General features: G+C 38.7%; 1 protein-coding gene across 1 annotated transcript in view; it reads left to right on the forward strand.

Moving 5' to 3' along the window:
* The first annotated feature begins 14,646 nt into the window (after positions 1–14,646).
* The window catches only part of sdr42e2 (short chain dehydrogenase/reductase family 42E, member 2), a 37,907-nt gene continuing 32,004 nt past the window's right edge, over positions 14,647–20,549 (forward strand). The window contains exon 1 of the mRNA XM_056237232.1: positions 14,647–14,759. The gene's annotated coding sequence lies outside the window, so the exon portion shown is untranslated. The remainder of the gene's footprint in view (positions 14,760–20,549) is intronic.

A 20,549-nucleotide genomic window follows, 5' to 3' on the forward strand; every position in this document is an offset into this window, starting at 1 on the left:
TAAGGGGTCAACTTCTGCCCATAGAGAGCCTAAGCCCCTCCCCTCTGCTTCCGGCTCATGGGACCATTTCGGAAAAAATATGTTTGGTATTCAATGGCGAGAGACAACTTATCTTTTTATTCCGTCTGAACTGTGCCCTGAATTACACATATGATGTTTGTCAATTTAAAAGATAATTATGAAAGTCAAGAAAGTCGCAGTTTGTCATAAAACAAAAGAGTGACATTTAGTTTTATGTGAAAATCGCTTAATGAACTACATCTCCCGGGAAGCGAAACAACGAGCGAGATCCGCTGCTCGTGTGTGTGCAGTCTGGTACAAAACACTCAGGCATGACGGCGTAACGTTACGATTATAACGTAAGACTATAGAACAAATGACAGACGTTAGCTTCAGTAAAGTTAGCTTCATTCATTGAGAGAAAATGTGCGCCTTCTGGGTTTGTAGTCTTTTTAATTACATTTTCACAGTCTTATACCTCAACAGTTTTACATCAAACTGCGACTTTCTTGACTTTAAAATTTATCTTTTAAATTGAAAATCAGGGATGAGTTCCCTAATGAATATTAATGAGTCTTCCCCTACCACCCTGCAAAAAAAAAAAAAAAAAATCGCGGCCGCTGGTAAAATGCTAACCAACCAATGGGCAGAAGTTGACCCCTTAAGACACAGCCCCTCCTCATTTGCATAATGAGGCAGAAATGCATACAGAAATGTAAAAACGACAGGCAGAAATAAATAGCATTGAAGAAATAAATAGGGTAAAAAAATACAAAGGAAGAATAAAACAGACAAAAATATTATAACATGCACATAAATAAATACTTTAAAAAAGAAGTAATTAATAAATAAAGTTGAAGATTATAACGGACAATAAATAAATAAGGTAATTATTACAAAGGTAAATAAATAAAGAAGCTAATTAAAAGAGGTATATACATTTATGTCTCACTGTATAATTTAATTTCTACCTACATTTATTTGTTTATTGTATTTTTTGGGGCAATTAATTGTATGCTTATTTATTTATTGAGCATTTATTTATTTCTGTATTTATTTTTAAATATGGTAGAGTTGGTCCTCCATATCTTAGCTTTGTTATCACGAAGGTCAGAATCAGGTCAGAACGAGGAAGTGTACACAGTAGCACGTCATGCAGAAGGGCAGGATTATTGTCACGTTCAACCACTTGAAAAGATTGACAGCTCTATAGCGAATAAGAGAGCGCTGAGATCATAACTGACGCAAATCAGGGAGAGGACACACAGATCTCGCTGTGTTCGCTGTTTGAGCTTCAGATCGCATAATTTAGTGGAACATGAAAATCATTATTTCTCCAAATATGTGCACCATTGGACTAAGAGCCCTGGCGGATGCTGTATAGGCTATGTATGTGAACACAAATAAACCGGAGAAGACGTGAATGACATGCTTTAAGTGATGATTTCTATTCAAAATAACGAACGTTACAGATTCATATTTTTGCACTCCTGTCATAAATTAAGAAATTAATGTCACTGCAAACCAGTTTTATCATAAACAGTGGTCAAATATCGAAGCTGGAGTCTTAAATCTTTCTAATGATGCTTAGTTTGTCCAGATCAAATAAGTAAGAGTGTGATGTTTTAACGAGTAATGAATGTTGAATAACAATAATCTGGTGATCTTTGCCACGAAAGGGGTTAAATTAGTGTTTTTGGTGATCCAGTTCGGTAGGTGGCGCTGTAACAGAAAACTAGGGTCCTAAGACTGCGGTCCTAGAACTGGGGTCCTGAAACTGCAGTCTCCGGTTGTGCAGGAATACCCTTCTCCATAGACCTCCGTTGTAAAAAATGGCGGCGCTTTTAACCGCCTACTTCCGGGATATGAAGATCTGATTAGTTCCAAACACTGTCATTTGGGCGTTGGACCCCATTCACTTACATTGCTGCGCGTCGAGTTGTTCCAGAGATAAGTTGCTGAAATATTGACCTCTTTTGAATTGTCAACTGTCTATATTGTATCAGAGGCCCTTTGCGATGCTTATACTGGTCTTCATTTGTATATGCACAGCGTAATTATTTATATTTTATCTTGGTTGTTTCAACCAATTTTCTAGCATTGCCTGCTTGCTAGTTAGCTAGCGCAACTTCGCCAGCTGTGAAGGTAGCATATAATTAGTTCGGTAGTGAATCGCTACCACCTTTATAGCAACTTTTATTTAATTGAATTTTTGGGATATACTAACTTTTCATTATGTGACGTGTTGGCTGAGTTTTGAGTGGTGAATGCTGCGCGTCGAGTTGTTTGTTGTGTTGTCTTGAGTGAAGCGGCTTGTGAGAACAATGCTGGACCTCTAGGATTGTTATGGCCATCACCAGTCCTGTCTGTTTCATGGATCACCTGCCCATGGTTTTTGTTTTTCTTGTTCACTCACACAAGCACACATTTGTGTTGTCTGTCATTGTTTAATAAAAAATATTTTATTTGAAAACCTTCATTTGTATCAGCCATGCTTAATTGATGTCTCAATAGCTGTAACAGAAGTTACAAGTGTTTTGTTAGTTAATTACCTAAGTTACTTGGATTGAGTTACAGCTACCCTACTCTTAGGCCACGTCCACACGAAGCCGGTGCGTTCCCTATCCGATATTTTTTTTGCCTCGTTCTAAAAAAAAATTCCGTAAACACGGCGTCGTCTCAAGAAATATCTGCGTACACACGAAACCACTGAAACCGACTGAAAACGGTGTAGTATATGCCAGACCAATATGGGGCGCTGTAATTCTGCCACAGAGATACACTATACACGGAGAAGAAGACTTTGAGCATGCGCATAACCTTGCGCGCTGCATACGAACCAAGAAGAAGAAGACAAAGATGACATCATCGTTTCACAAAATATACGGATTGGCTGTACACACGAAACCGCAAGGGTGTCGTTTTCAGATTTATCCACTTTGGGACCCGGTTTCAAAAAATAGCGGTTTCACTCTCCCAAAACGCCGGATCCGTGTGGACGAAACGCCAATACGATAAAAAATGTATACGTATACAGCGAAACGCGTCTTCGTGTGGACGGGCCCTTAGCCTACTCTGTACACTGACCCAGAGCCATTGAGAAAAATCTTCACTCTGCACTTACCTATAGACCCAAACATAAAAGCGTAAATTCGTTTTTAATCTGTTATAGTTTTGATAATATGTGTATGGCTTAATCTTAAAATTATATTCTTAGTCTTAACATGATCATGTTTCACGTTGTGGTCCTGGGGGTGGCCACTTTCATCAGAAGAAGTGAGCTAGCTTCTAAGCGAATTCTGAATGGACCGCCACGGCAGACCTCTGCGTGATCACGAAGGTAGGCTAATGGCTGAATCGGAATTTATAAGCAAAGCCTAATACAACCCAAGTTGTGCTAAAATAAATATCATGAGACGTCCATCATCAGATGAATGATATGGAAAAGTTAAGTTAGAGCCGCTAAAGCCAGTGCTACTACCCATGCGAACATGAACACTAAGCTTTTCCCTCCAAAAGTATAGCCTAAAACTTATCTAAGTAATATATACATACATTAAAGGTGCCCTAGAATGTTTTTTTTTATTATTTTATAATGTTTCCTGGGTTGCCCTTATAATGTTAGTATGTTTTTTAGATCAAAAATAGTCATAATTTAGAAATAAAAGGCATTTTTCCTAGCCTGATTTTAGCCTCTGATTTGAACACTCTGTTTGAAGGGGCGTGTCTGCTGTGGGATTCAGTGTAACCGCGGCCACTGCTGTGATTGACACATTGCTGTGACTCGAATACTTTTACTACAAATATTATACGTTTTTACTATAACAGCTATCGAGATTAACGAATCGTGAGATGTTTATAAAGTATTTAAATCTATTCCATCACATAAAATGTTGCTGTGATGAGCATTGAGCAGATGACAGTGTGTTGATCGCGAGAATGAAGATCTTATCATTGCAAAGCAGTTTCGGCACTCTCTCTAATGCTTTCACCAATGCAAACACGATGATGTAAATACAGTAAGAGCTTCGTTGTGCAGTAACGTGCGTCATTGATTTCATGACGAGTTGTCCAGATAAACTCACGCTGTGTGGAAAGATTGTTCTTTGATCGCTTTCTGTATATAATTTATTCACAATTTAAATAAGTTTTTTTTTCATCCTACTAAAAGAAACGATGTGAAGCTGATATTTTAGTCACTGGCTTGACTTACTGATGCATAAACAGTATTGAACGATTTTGAGAGAAAGATTACCTGTCTGAACTTGAACAATTACACATCAGAAAGTGTTGCTTGGTAGCTCGATCCGAGGCCAGCTCTGTATTGGCCCAAGTTGAGGAAACAGTCGTCGGTGAAATGTTTGGAAATTTCCAGAGAAAATAAAATTAACCCATTGTTTCTTCAGAGGCTCAGATGAAGGAACTAAAAAATACATTTGTGTTCATGTGTACATCCACACTGAGCAACGGCTGCGCAGTTCCGACTGGCATTGAGGGCTGGCATATGCAAATCTTCGGAGGCGTACATATTAATACATATTAGTACATATTAATGATCCCGACTGTTGCGTCATAGTCGGTATTATGTGGAGATTCGCCTGTTTTTCAGGGGTGTTTTTTAAAAACGAGATTTAAAGTAACAACAGGTAACTTTTCAACCTTCATAATATATTTCCAAGTCTCTTGTGATGGTACTGTACATCGACTTACAATATGTTGAATGACACGTCTGCCATAGCCTGACGGGGTCTGTAGCGTTTTTAATCATACTTTTAAACTTCGGGTTTCGGGTAGTAACCGGCGAACAAAGAGAACTACAAAATTCGACTGCTTTACGGCATATACGTCACTTCCACCACCACCCCCACTTCCTTAAAATCGGACGTGCGAGCCAAATGTTATAGTCATGGCCGAAGCAGCACAGAAAAACAAGAAAGCAAAGGTTTTATCGGAGCAAAGCAAAAAGAGAAAAAGAGAAAGTGATCGCGTTAAAGGCAGAACGAGGATCAACACTGCAGAGCTGCCAACTCTCACGCATTGGCCGTGAGACACCCGCATTTGATTGGTTTCACACGCTGATGAGTTTATCTATAGATCTCTACCTGTTGAACCACTCGTGATCGACAAGTTATACCGCAAATTAGTTCAAATCTCCCGGAATCTAGAGCGAGCGCGCACGCGAGACAGAGACTGTGCTCCAACGCGCGCGGACGGCAGAGAGAGAAAGCGAGCGAGAGACCTTGCGTGTGCAGGGAGCATCGAACCCCCCATCGAAAAAAGAATGCCTCTCTCTAACCTCTCTAATTCGCTAGAGTAGTAGCGAGCGAATTATCAATCTGGTAGCTAGTAAACGATATTCTAGTTTTTGATGGTTAGCTATCGCTAGTATTCTCGTTCTGATTTGAACTTTGCAATCGATGAAATGCAAATAGCAAATGTTTGACCTAAAAAGTGTAGTCTACTCAACATGTACAAAGAAAGGAGGAAGATTATTAATAAAATCATATTTTAGGATACCTAACATGTCTGTGATATTTGTTTATTTGTCTTGCCTCAAGCTATAATGCAAATCGATTTGTAAAATTTGCAGATTCATTTATGGTAGCTTGATATTATAATATTGACGATATATGGTTATTATCAACCACTCAAACATTGCATTGAAGTATCATATAGATTCAGTAAAACGGTAACCAATAGACTAGGCTACTATAATGACGCTGGCTTGTAAACGTGAGCATCGCGATCATTTGTCGTTAGAAAAAAAATAAAACCCATGAAATTATATTCATATGACATGCTGAAATATATGCCACTGTACCTGGGATGAAGACATTTCACACGCGACGCAAGCAGAACACCTGCATGTGACCTCCTCCTACAGTGTTCAGGGCTATCATGGTTGTCAACAATTGCAGGTGCATGTAGGATGACAGAGTTTACGACAGTAGTAGAGGACAATACTGTTTCCCAACTGTAGGGGGACCCCGAGAGCAAAAGTTATCTGTTGTTACTTTAAATAAGAAGGAGAAAACACTGTTTTTTGAGACTCACTGTATGCCATGTCCATGTACTGAACTCTTGTTATTTAACTATGCCAACATAAATTCAATTTCACATTCTAGGGCACCTTTAACAAAATGCAATAACAGCTGAAAAAGTACTTGGGTGTGTTTTATTTTATATTTACCGTTCAATAATGCAATCGCTGCTGTCTGTCCCATAGAAGAACATGACAGCCAGCGTATGTTTTGGAACTATTGGGGCTTACATAAACCACGTGACAGCCATAGCGGCGACATCAAAGAGTGTCGCAACTCTTTCTCTCTATGGCTCTGACTCAGGCTATTCTCTGCTGTCTCAGACGATGATATGTTTGTCCCGTTTTAGCCACCGTAGCTTCTTCGAAAGGGAGGGGTAAGCAGTGGGCTGAGCCCTTAGTGCAACTCGCAACCGAACCGCTAGATGCCGCTAAAAATCACACACTGCACCTTTAAAATGCAACTATATAATAACAACTGTGGGGTTACAAATTTAAGAATCTGTTTAAGATCTGCTGATCCTACATCCTTGCATAACATCACATGAAAAACTAAGGCGAATTACACTGTATTGGGCATTCAAGGTGAACATGATGGCATCAATTCACTGCTAAGATTCAATATAGTTTCCAGTGAAGGAAACTAAAAAAAGGTTTTGTCAGTCTTTTATCTTCCTGGTATTTGATCAGTTAATGTCATCGTCTGCCTCGCGACCCAGGTAGCCAGCGGAATCGGGCCAATCGCGGCTGAGTGTCGGCTCACTCGGCTGTGTACTGGCAGCGGCACGCCGGAAGTGAGCCAGCTCTGGCCCAGTAACGGTTGCCAGATCTGGCTAGGTTTTGGCTGTGTGTAGCTGGGCCGATTGTGGTTGAGAAATGGCGCAATAGGCACATTAAATTATAAAAATGCCACAATTCATAGAACTTCAAAATGAGTTTTAAATTCATGATTTTTATTTTACCTGATACCATTAAAACTGTAACAAAAATGAATTATAAACTAAAAATGTTGTAGCCTACTTTAATAAAATATATATGCCTATATTATTTATGATTTAATTATATCAAGGATTAGCATGATGAACTTAAATGGGGTAGAGCAAATGGGAGACCAGGGCAAATACAATTATTATATTATTTTCACCATGTTGAAATAAAAAATCCACAAGGACCATATTTGAGTTTCCATGATTTTTTAATGTGAGGAAAAATAGAGAGTGGATTATGGCAAAAATAATAATAACAACAATAAATAGCCTATACTGTATTAAAAAATAAATTGGAATGACTTATACATTTTTTGTTTTTTTTTGTTTATTTTGTATTTTTCATGTTCTTGTTAAATAAATCTTACGAACTGAAGTTACCAAAACATTTGACTTTTAGTAGGCTATATATTTTTTATTATTAAAAGTTCCATATAATAATAATTATTATTATTACTAGTAATAATTAGTAATAATAATTATTATTATTATTGATCCCATCCAAATGGACTTTGCTTAAAAACAAAAAAGAGAAAAAATAATATTATTATTACTACTACTAGCCTATATCCCATCCAAATGGACTTTGCTTATAATAATTATAATAATAAAGAAAAAAAATATAAACGTAACGTTACTATTTGAAAGTGCAAAGACCGCGAAAGAAGTATATAAGCAAGGGATACGTGCCCATCGCGCGCACAGCCGGACTCCCCTTTGGATGAGAGGTCATCGCCGGACTGAGAGTTTTGCTGAGGTAAAGGATTTTTTGTATATATATGTATAAAATGAACGGCCTGTATTTTAAACGTAGGCCCACACATCTAGATCTAACAGTTCTCATAAACAATGGCTTTCTGCCCTTTTTGTGGCTTTTTCCCTATATGGTACACTTTTCAGAGCCGCTAATTACCGTTAAAGGGATACTCCACTTTTTTTGGAAATAGGCTCAATTTACAACTCCCCCAGAGGTAAACTGTTGAGTTTTACCGTTTTTGAATCCATTCAGCCGATCTCCGGTTCTGACGGTACCACTTTTAGCATAGCTTAGCATACATCATTGAAGTGGACAAGACCATTAGCATTTCTCATTAAAAAATGACCAAAGTGTTTCGATATTTTTCCTATTTAAAACTTGACTCTTCTGTAGTTACATCGTGCACTAAGACCGACGGAAAATGTAAAGTTGCGATTTTCTAGGCTGATATGGCTAGGAACTATACTCTCATTCCTGCGTAATAATCAAGAAACTTTACTGCCGTACCATGAGTGCAGCAGGCGTAATGATATGACGCAGCGCCTGAAAATAGTTCCGTTGTGTTGACGGAAGGTGGCCTATTTTCAGGCGCTGCGTCATATCATTACGCCTGCTGCACTCATGGTACGGCAGTGACGTTTCTTGATTATTACGCAGGAATGAGAGTATAGTTCCTAGCCATATCAGCCTAGAAAATCGCAACTTTACATTTTCCGTCGGTCTTAGTGCACGATGTAACTACAGAAGAGTCAAGTTTTAAATAGGAAAAACATCTAAACACTTTGGTCATTTTTTTTGAGAAATGCTAATGGTCTTGTCCACTTCAATGATGTATGCTAAGCTATGCTAAAAGTGGTACCGCCAGAACCGGAGATCGGCTGAATGGATTCAAAAACGGTAAAACTCAACAGTTTAACTCTGGGGGAGTTGTAAATTGAGCCTATTTCCAAAAAAAGTGGAGTATCCCTTTAATACCGTTATAGTCCTGTCTGACGTCATTCACACTTTATGGAGCAGATTTGCTAGGATTGAGAAAACCTAACGTTATTTCGTTTCAGATTTATGTTGATAAAGTTAACGTTAGTTTTTTTTAAACTAAGTTTACAATTATTAATATTATTTTACCCTAATTTGGCTGCGTGAAAGGCCTTCGCTCTCTCAGGAGCGCGTGAACGCACTCTGAGCGCTCTCTCAAGAGCGCGTGAACTCCTCTCACGCGATCTGAGCGCGAGCGCTCTCTCTATTTACATTGAGAGAGTGAGTGAGAGACAGAAATGCCTAAGCATTACAGTAGCCTACCCGTGTGAGATTATAATACTAATAATAACTGCACTTTTTATATAATAAAAAATACAGTAAAGGTACAACATTTATACAACCAGGAAAAAAAAGATTAATCATATTCAAGTAGAATTATTTAAAATTAATATTTAAATTAACTATAAAATTATTAGTTTTGATATATTCATAAATAACAGCTTTTATTGATTTTATGGTGAATGGCATGAAAATAATTATTTTCTCTCTTTTTTAGTGTCAATTTTCATCTGATCGTTGTGATCAATCTATCCATCATTCATTGGTGGTGGTTGAGGAGATTCCCCCCTAGCGCTTTGAGTGCCGAGAAGAAAAGCACTATATAAATGTAATGAATTATTATTATTATCTGCATGTATGATTTGCCATGTTCTTAAAAAATGTATTAGTCAATCAATGATCTTTGATGAACAATCAATACATTTTGATTTGTAAATGCAATATTTCTGAATAAAATTCAGTGATGTTTTTCTTTTTCTCACCTTTTCCTTCCCTTGTTTTTTTGTCAATAGTTGAACTTGTTACATACACCCAAATGCTCTTTTAAGAGCCACAGCACAGTGCGTCTTTGGCTTTGTAAGTATATGCATATATTTGTCAGTCACATTCTCAATATTTGTGTTTAGGTTCAGTAAAGCTGTAGATCATGCAGTTAGTCATTAATCTTGGCTTAATAAAGACTAATAATTGTTAAAGTATAGGATCATCTCATCTGATTATTGGATTTAAACATTTATTTTGTGGTGAATTAACCTTTATTATGTAATTAAACAGTATATTAGTCTGTGTGCCTAGTGTAATGTGCCCCTTTTTTTGTTGTTTTTTTTGTATTTTTTGTCATCTGGATTTGTAGATTTGACATCTAGACGTAAATATACATTTTCTTTTAGGAGACTGAAATCAGACATATTTTCTTTAGATTTATTTTGTTGCACTGTTTGACTGGTCAAGTACGTAGGACCAGTGGTACTATAAGAATTAATAAATCATTGAAAACCGATGTAGCAGCCCTGCCTGTTTTAGGGGTACAAATAACAATTATTCATTATTTATTTAATTTATTTCAGGATCTGAATTTCGGTGTGGACATTCAGTCACAGTGTGCATAATTTGACCAATTACTGCAAGTTCCAAGCTTATGAAAAAAAATACTTTATTGTATTTGAAATAGATTCCTTTTCAATAGTACATTCCCATGGTCTTTTTCTTTTTAAAGAATCTATCCGACAGAATCGGAATACTGAATACTCTGGATGGAGAAACTGAGAAATATATAAAAAGATGGCTGCAGCTGGCATCTGATACGGATGGGGGAAGAAGAGAGCGGGCCCTAAAACAAAAAAAATCTTCTTAAGGTATGTTTCAAAGGTTGTTTTCCATTTACTATTGAGATCTATCTCTAACCATGTGTCATTCAGTGTCCCCTATTAATTGCATTATTTCTGTCATTCTGTACCTCTTTTAGGATATCCTTGAGGTGAGCCTGAGAGTTCATACAATTTCTCAGTTTTTATGCATTTGTTGTCAATTTTATTTTATGTTTATCTTGTCAAAATGTTTAAATAAAAATAAAAAATTCTGAAATTTACATGGTGTCATTTTCATTTGGGGCGTGACCTCTTGGCAGGATTAAAACAATGATATTTTTTTGCAGTACAGTCAAGTAGATTGTTTATTTTATTAATATTTTGTGTTAATATTTGTTAAATGTTCATGTCATATGTCATATCACGACCATGCTGTCATGTGTTCAGTGTTACTAGAAGAATCATTCTCAGTTCATGAAAACTGAAGGTTTGTTTGAGCTCATCTAAAATATAGTACCAGCAAAAGAGATTTTGCGACTGACAAATAGTTTAGAGCAGTAGCACAACGCCTACAGTACAAAAGTGTAACACTTAAAGCCTCTGAATATTTGCATAGCCTACTTAGTAATGTTATAATATATTTCTTTAAGTCTTTAATAATACATTTTAGTTTTTGTTTTGTTTTTGGTAACCAATAACTTTTCAAACATAATACATGAATATACTTATTTTAGCAAGCTAATATTGCTTTTGGCAAAATGTATTGTATTTCTTATTAATTAAATGTAGTTCTGCATTTCATATATTTGACTTCGGAAAACCAGACTCGGGCCAGTACCGGTTAATTATACAATTTATGCTGGCGTGATTATGGCCCGACTCCGGCAGCGTCGGCTCAGTTTCGGCACCCGGACTCGGGCCAGTCATAGACAGTAAAAGAAATGGACAGAGCCATCTCATTGGAACTCAGTTGAGACAGTTGAAGCCCATTTTTAGCGATTTTTGAGCACTTCCGTCCCTGACGCGCAGACTCAAACCGACTCAAACTAAGCTTGATGACGTGAGCAACCTGTCTGACAGACGTTAATCTTCTAGTAGCTGTGCCAAGAGGAATCTGAATCATTCCCTTCCGAAACTTGCAGAGCCGGAGATCGTGAGTATTAGCTGTCCATGAGCTCGCAGCAGGAGCAGCTTTACAACTCTCTATGGGCTTCTCCCTTGACTTTATGCCTCGACGTCCCCCCGATTGCGCGCGAGTTTCTACTTCTGTCTATACGGTAATTTCTGTACAGCGCGACAGAGAGTCGAGTGGTTATGACGCAATCGTTAGCCTATTTTTACTAAATCTGTTTCTACGGGGCCATAACGTAACATAGAAGGTAATGGAGCCTTTTATACATTGTCGTGTTTCTTTAGAAATAAATAATGGACAAATAGAGTTTTTAAACGCCTCAGATGTAAAGTTATTCGCTGTTAAAGTGACGCCAAAATGAATGGGAGTCAATGGAAATGCTAACGCAAGTGAAGTTCTGCTACAAGATGGCGGCACCCGGCCGACTTCAACTTCCTGTCGATGGATTACCCCCTTGGGGCCAGTGTACTCGGGCCGATTCTGGCGAGTCATTCATTGCCGCGTTTCACAAGAGTCCGGCGACCGGAACTGGGCCGAGTTATTTCTTCCGGCTTGCCGGATCTGGGCCTTTATTGGCCCACATCTGTTTGGCTACCTGGGGAAGTTTGAATTTACTTAAGATGAAAATGATATTACAAAATGGAATAACTTTTAATCAAATTAATTAATAAAACCGAGTTATCATAACATCACCACCACAATGAGAAGTCGCATGACATTCAAACAGCAGTCGACTGAGGAAAGAGGTTCATCACTGTCTGCATATGACTGCAGGAAAACGCTGCTGGTCTGCAGAAATGAGACCTTATCAGATAGCAAACTGATTTTGATACATAGGCCTACTCTTCCTTTAAGTCCCGTCGAGTGAGACAGGATTAAGATCAGAAAACTCAAAGTGCTGAACATTAAACTGCACCATCAGAAAACAACCATGCGCCAAAAATACAGCAAATGTGTTGAATTCACAGTAATGTACATAAGTTGACATCAGAGTTAGTTTAAAATATATTTTTTTACTTACCTAACAGAAAAGGGTTTGGAGCGTTCAATTGTCTGTCTGTACAGTTAGCTGTACGAACTGACCTGCATTTCGATTTAAAGAAGACAAAAATCATGGACAGTAAAAGAAACAAAAATGCGAAACGAAGCAAGTTCTTCTTCTCCTTTAAATGTATCGGCGGTTGGTGCATTACCGCCATCAGTTTGCGTGATTTTTTCCCCCAAACCTCTTATAATAAACGTAGCAAGTTCTTCTTCTCTGTGATTTAACGGCAGCAAAGACGTTGCAAGTGCTGCCATCTGTCGGATTACTTTCAGTCGTGTGACTCGTGTCCTTGTAAAAAAAAAAAACACACATTTAATCCTCCTCTGCTGAGATCTTCACAGATTTAATGTCTTCTTTTATCTTCAGGTGATTTCATCTAAGGCTGTGTCTGAAGTCAATTGTAGTTCTTGTGTTTCTGCTCGTTTCTTTTTCTATTCTCTTCTTTCCTTCAGTGATTCTGCTTGTTAACAGGCTTATTAAGGTTGAAATGACTTCATATTTAATATACACAGATTTTGTGACTCAGATAAGGTCCAGTTCTGGTTTATTTCTTTGCCCTTGGCTGACATGTGGCATTGCTATGGCCTGCTTGTGGCCCAGATCTGGCAAACAGGAGAGGGCCACCCAAGGCCAAGGGCCGTCATTCCACGCTGCATGTGGGCCAGATCCGCATCCCACAAGTGCCAGATGTGGGCCGGATTTGGGCCGAAACAATGTTGCTATCTGGGATGCTGAAGATTCATGATTACTAAATATAACATTAAAACACAGATTAGACACAGGATGACATCAGAGAAATCAATTCAATTCACATCTATTTGTGTAGCGCTTTTCACAATACACATCGTTTTAAAGCAGCTTTACAGAAATGCATGAGTCCACATTATAATTTAAAGGGATCTGTTATCAGAGTTATGCATATTTATATCTGATTTATGTATTATCAGAAGTTATGTATTTCAGAAATGTGCATATAAAAAATCACAGTTAGCTAAAAATGTATTAATTTAAACAATGTACTAATTTAATGCAGATACAATGAGCTCATCGAAGTAATGAATACTTGTTTGTTAACAAATGATTATGACATAAATATAGCATTGATGCATGTTGATTCAGAGTTTGCTTCATCTCAAGTCTTCGCGAGGTTTGGCATCATGGGGGCGGCAGTGGCTCAGTGATTCATGTGGGTTGTCTACAAACCGGAAGGTTGGTGGTTCAATCCCCGGTTCCACCTGACCAAGTGTCGAGGTGTCCATGAGCAAGACACCTAACCCCAGCTGCTCCCAACGAGCTGGATGGCGCCTTGCATGGCTGCCGTCGCCCGTCGGTGTATGAATGAGAGGGTGAATGTGAGGCAAAATGTAAAGCGCTTTGGTGGCCATTGGGTCTGTGAAAGTGCTATATAAATGCAGTCCATTTACCATTTATCATCTATTCACAGGTGTTGGGCATCTGAAGTCTTCATAATAGTCTGGATCCAAATGCTGACATACTCTCTAGTTTATCGTTAGGGACACCCAGGGGATCTCATGAAGCTGCAGCTGAAGTACGGTGGGCAGCAGGGGGCGCTTTAGCATAACCTTGCATTTTTGTATTACTGTTTCCAAAGATAGACTAGACTTACACACTTCACATTACATACATAGACCTACATGAATTCAAGTATCATATATTACCATGGTATTAGCATCTGACAGGGTCTTTTCTGTGAGGGGAAGTAGTTATACAAAGTAGGCTATATTAGTATTCTTTGCTATATAGTGCATTTGTGATGCCAAAGATCTGATACCTCTAGATCAGATCCATCAATGCTTTTGCAGGATTATTCAAGGTATTAGAAAGTGTGAAAAGTACTTTTATGTGTATTTTTTATTTTCAATCGTTAGATGTAGGCTACAATGCATGAATGAATTAGTGAAATAAAGAGTTGCTCAAGCAAATGGGATGAACGCGAGTGCTCATTGGCTGCTGTGGAGGTTCACGCGCACTCGCTGTTTTGCGGTAACGCGCTCAGGTGAAGCGCGCACTCGCTGTTTTACGGGCACGCGCTCAGGTGAAGCGCAGGTGATGAGATGATTGACAGATACAGAACAGCCGAGACACGAGCGAGATGACGCGACGCGCGCGCAGCTGACGGACACAACACACACATATATGACCAGTGACTGACAGGTATGTGTCGTTTTAAAGTTGATAAACTATCAAAAACATACAATGTGCAGGTGCAGGAAAAGAACAAGTGAGACATGCAAATTTAATTCTACCTTTACCGGTATATCGATTACAGTTCAATTTAAATAAATGCTAAATAGGCTATTGTTATTTTCTACGCGCTGTTTTCGATGCTGATAATGAAACGTGCACTTGAAGCGATTATTTTATTATTGCTATATCGATATCGGAGAAATGTGCAGTAGGCTAGTTTCCATTCTGGGTCACACTTTATAACAGTCTTCATGTTTCCATGTGGTGATTACAGAGTCATTCTAATGAACTAAATGCACTTGTATCTTTTTTTCCGCTGCTTGTAGTGTAACATGTATGGAATGCCAAAGCTGACTTAATTAAAAATAAATAAATACATAAATAAATATACGAAGAAATTTAAAAAAGCAAAAATACATAAATAAATACATAAATAAATATACAAAGAAATGTAAAAAAGCACAAATAAATGAGTATTTATACTTTTATTTCCTTATTTATGTATAATTGTATTTTTTCACGCATTTATTTATTTTTTTATTTATACATTTATTAATTTATTTATTTACACTTTTATTTATTTCCACATTCATTTATGTATATATGTTTTTATGTCTACATTTATTTACTTTCACATTTATTTATACATTTATTTATTTCCACATTTATTTATTTCTACATTTATTTATTTCTACATTTCTTTGTCTGTATGCTAATGAGGGGGGCGTGTTCTACCTCAGACATCAGCAATCGAGCTCAGAGTGGCAGTGCTGAAGCTTTGAGGCCACAGTGACACCTTGTGGTGTGTGACCAAACGAAACGCAAGAGGTGTGCGGACAATATCACATTTTAAGTCATGTACCGTATATACTCGAATATAAGACGAGGTTTTTGTCCTAAAAATAGGCTGAAAAATTGGGGGTCGTCTTATATTCGCGATATAGACAAAATCACGGGGGAAAGGGAGAAAATTCTTGCCAAGCATTTCGATGAGCTACTTTATTTGTGTATCAAAGTTAAAAAAAAAAAAGAAAAAGAGAAAAGTTACAAAACCCACTTAGAATGGGCAGTTTAAACGTTCAGCACACAGCAAAATTCCCAGTGTTAAATTAACACTCTCGGTGTTCATATAGGTCCAACTACAGGGTGTTAAAAATGAACACTGAAGCAGTGTTGAAGTTAATGAGATAATTAAGTGATGATTAGTGGTGATAGCTAATGTTAATAAGAAGAATCATTGAAGGAAAGAGAAACAACAAGAACTACTGACTTCGAGCCATTACACATTATTGTACTTATTATTACCAGTGTATTTCTGTCATAAATCTACACACATTCTTAATTATATTGAACAGAAGTTTAGATGGTAATGTTTTATGGAATGTTTCATTTCATGTCACCATTATGGCGATCAGTGTTTGCTTTAGTTGGGCTCTTGACCCTTTGCTTTTTAACATTAGTTTTTCTCTGGTTGCTCCATCTCTGTGTTTATAAAGCACATGTGTTATTGCAGGAGAAACCATGACATGGGCTGTGTTTCCGAAAGCATCTTAAGCCTAATTTGATTGTACAGACATTTTGTTGCAATTGTTCTACGATCAAGTTAGGTTTAAAATGCTTTTGGGAAACACAGCCCAGGTCATGATGGTTATGTTTAAATGATGAGATTACCATCCTGTAGTGTCCTGATTCACTCAACCAGCATTATAAACTGATTATACAAAGCTTCTATTCATATTCATTAAAGTAACTAATTCCAGCAGTGCTTTAATAATCTGTAGGTTTTAAAATACCACATAGATATCAAGAATCTACATATGAATCTCAACAATGGTGACAATCACATAAAATATTCATGTTGCAGTGCATGATGGGAGCCACCAATCGAAATGCATCCATGGCTCCCATCATGCATTGCAGTATGAATAAATTATACAGCTGAATTGTCCTGTAATTTTCATTGTTTTTCCTGTTTGTTTTTATTTTGCTATTGTTTTGTTATGACTTTAATAGCTTGTTTTGTGATGTTCAGAGTTGATCTGTGTGTCACTAGTTTGTTTATTGTCACCATTGTTGTGATTCATATGCTGATTCTTGATGTTTGTGTGTCTAAACACAAGAGCTCCAGTGCACAAAAAAGTTTCAAAATGGTTATAATTGCTGTTGGGTCTCAAACTGTAAAATCTAAGGGCTACAATCACCCATAGTAAAACACAACATCAATCATATAGTCAAAGATCTAGACTCTGAATGACATCAGTGAATCAGGTCACTACGTGATGATAATGTCATCATCACAACATACTGTTGGCATGTTCTCTCGTGCAATATCAAATGTGCTTTATAAACACAATGTTGGAGCAGCCAGAGAAAAACTAACAATAAAAAATGAAAAGGGTCAAGAGCCTAACTAAAGCAAACACTGACCACCATAATGGTGGCTTGAAATGAAAAATTCCATAAAACATTGCCGTCTAAACTTCCGTTGAATCTCAATAACTTTTGTAGATGTATGACAGAAATAAAGTCACACTGGTAATAATAAGTGCAATAATGTGAAAAGGCTCGAAGTCAGTAGTTCTTGTGTTTCTCTTTTTTTCGTTCTTGTTGTTTCTCTTTCCTTAAATGATTCTGCTTATTAACATCGGGAGTGACCACTAATGGCCAATCATCACTTAATTAATCACTTAATTATCTCATTAACTTCAACACTGCTTCAGTGTTCATTTTTAACACCCTGTAGTTGGACCTATATGAACACCGAGAGTGTTAATTTAACACTGGGAATTTTGCTGTGCACATTTGTATAAGATTATATTTCAAAAGTACCTCAGACAAACAGGTGAAACAGGTGAAGCGGGTCCGCGCGAGGAAACATCACTGTAGCGTGCGCTCTTCACGTGCTTCTTAACAGGGGCCTGTTCACATATTGTGTCTTTTGCGCGCTCAAGTTCGTTATTTCAAATGTAGGCGCTCGATATGAGCGCTCATAATGGAAGCGGCGCGCTCGTTTTTTCCAAGCGACAGACGCCTCCGGAGCGCAACCGCCCTAGCACTTTGGAAAAAGGAGAACGCTGCGCGCCTAGTGTTTTCTACGCGTTTTTAGGCGCTATATGTGAATGCAGCAGAGTGCGCGACAGCCTCCCTCCCTACAGTGTGTGTGTGTGTGTGTGTCTCTTTTTCCCCAAAAAATAAGTCTGGAAAATGGGGGGGTCGTCTTATATTCAGGGTCGTCTTATATTCGGGTATATACGGTATATCACCCTAACTGTGTGTAGGGTAGGCTATATAGGGTTAACACGCATAGCACACATGAACAGAAACTGCACTTCAACAGGTCTGATAGCAGACACTTGGACATGGAAGCGCATGAAAGTATCCACTATTAATAACAATGTAAACGCGGTGGATAGGGCTGATAAGAGCTTGCGTTTGGCTTGCGTTTATTGTCGATGAGACTCGCACACCAGCGCAGAACGCGGAGAGAAACCAGCGCACATTTCACTGACTCCTACGCAAGCATATTGATCAATGAGTTTGAAACGCGACTCAATACACGGTTTACATTCGCGTTTCCTAATTTCGTATGCATAACAGGTGACAATTCAAATGCTTAAAACACAACCCATATTTCATAGATGCTGCTCTTAGATACTGATTAATCACAAGTCATCAATTTGGAATTATTCTTAAATCAAACAAAAGGGGCTCATGGAAACGCAGCTAGTGAGCCACGCATCTCACGCCATGCATTGAGGCAGGCCTAACGTTACTTTCTTCCGCCACCTCGCAAACATGCCACCAACATAGGGCTGGGCGATATATCGCATGACATTGTTATGCGCATCTCGTCAGTAAAGCGGTTCCTTGATTAGTAGTAAATCACCTTCACCTGCTTTCAGATGGAAGATATGATGCAGATATGAGTGTTAAATTAACACTCAAGAGTGTTAAAGTTAATGAGATAATTAAGTGATTAATTTAGTGATGATTGAGCATTATTGAAGACACCTGATGTTAACAAGCAGAATCACTGAAGGAGAAAATCACAAATTGTAAGCCACCGTTATGGCGATCAGTGTTTGCTTTAGTTGGACTCTTGACCCTTATACTTTCAATTTAAATTCTGTTTGTCTGCTGTTATTGATTTATAACAGTCAAATGAACAAAGAAAAGTGTGATCTGACAGTGTTGGTTATGTTTTGGCATAATCATGCTGTGATCTGAAAAATGAAACTTATTGAGATTTCCATTACACGAGAGTAGATGTTAAAACTTCATGCTGATTTGTACTCGGCTTTTGCCAAGATAAGCAACACTAAGACGTAGCTTTACAGTAAACTATGCTTCTCCATCCATTTACGCTTCTTTTCATATGAGGGTGTGACTCCCCTTCTGTCCGGCGTTAACGGCTGCAGTGTACTTGGCGCGTCAGCACACACGACGGCTGCAACTACAGTGTGGTCTCCCTAGTGGGCCAGCACGACAACCGTCTGGATTGAGCCGAGTAGGGGACATCTCTAGGGTCTTCAAGTGGGCACCTTCCGTCCTCAGTGTTTCGTCGACTAGCCCACGACACCTCAAGAGGGCTCGACAGTGACTCTGGCGTCCCAGAGTCACCCCCCTCCGTCCCCCACTCAACTCAGCTGCTGAGACCTAACCACAATCTCACAATCTCTCCGCAACCCAACCATACGCGCCAACCCGTTTGACTAAGGCTGTCGAGCCCCACTGGTGCGTTAAAGCAGTTTCAGTGGCAACGGTTCCGTATGGCATACCACCTACCGCAAAACACAATATCTGCCCAACCACCCATCACGCAATATACACAGAAACGTAATGACTGTAAATACTATACAACCTATACAAATAAACCAACAGACTCTTCAAGTTTTTCAAGAATTCTACGAAACCGTAGCGTGGCGGCCTGTACACAGCCAGCTAGAATCTTTCCGTCTCAACCACAGCCAGTTGCTGCTCCTTTCTGCTGCTTCAGATAAGTTCTTTACTGTGCGACGCAACTCTTGGCCACTGAATCCAACGTCTCTGAGGAACCGGGTTGTAGAGTGTGCCACAAAACCTCGACAACCCACTTCCACTGGATAAACCTGGACTCTCCATCCTCGCTGTTCTGCTTCAGTGGCCAGATGAGCATACCGCAGTTTCTTCCTCTCATATGCCTCATCTACCGCATCCTCCCATGGCACTGTTAACTCTATCAGTTGAACAATGCGTGCTGATCCAGACCACAAAACAATGTCTGGTCGTAGGTTAGTGGTGGCAATCTCAGGTGGAAAAATAAGCCGTTGATCAAGATCAGCCAGCATCTTCCAGTCCCTAGCAGATTCCAGTTGTCCTGGGCGAGAATTGGTGTGAACACCTTTTCTTGGTGGTTGCTCGCCTGGGCGGAGGAATATTGTCTTCTGCGTGTAATGTTTTGCTAGAACAGGCGGCAACTTATTGGTCATACTACGCTTGCCTTCCAATGCTAAAGCCAAACATTGCAGTACTTGGTCACGGCGCCAAGTAAACCGACCTTGGCTAAGAGCCACCTTACATCCTGTCAAAATGTGCCTTAATGTGGTAGGTGATGAACACAAAGGACAAGAGGGATCCTCTCCTACCCAGAGGTTTAGGTTGTGCGGTGATGGGAGAACATCATATGTTGACCTAATAAGGAAACTGATCCTACTCTCTTCCATTGACCAAAGGTCTTGCCAGCCCATCTTGCGTTGTTCCACACTGTAGGAAACTTAT

The sequence above is a fragment of the Rhinichthys klamathensis genome, unplaced genomic scaffold (assembly GCF_029890125.1).
Source record: "Rhinichthys klamathensis goyatoka isolate OS25496 unplaced genomic scaffold, OSU_Roscu_1.1 h1tg000484l_1, whole genome shotgun sequence".
In the NCBI taxonomy this organism is placed as follows: Eukaryota; Metazoa; Chordata; class Actinopteri; order Cypriniformes; family Leuciscidae; genus Rhinichthys; species Rhinichthys klamathensis.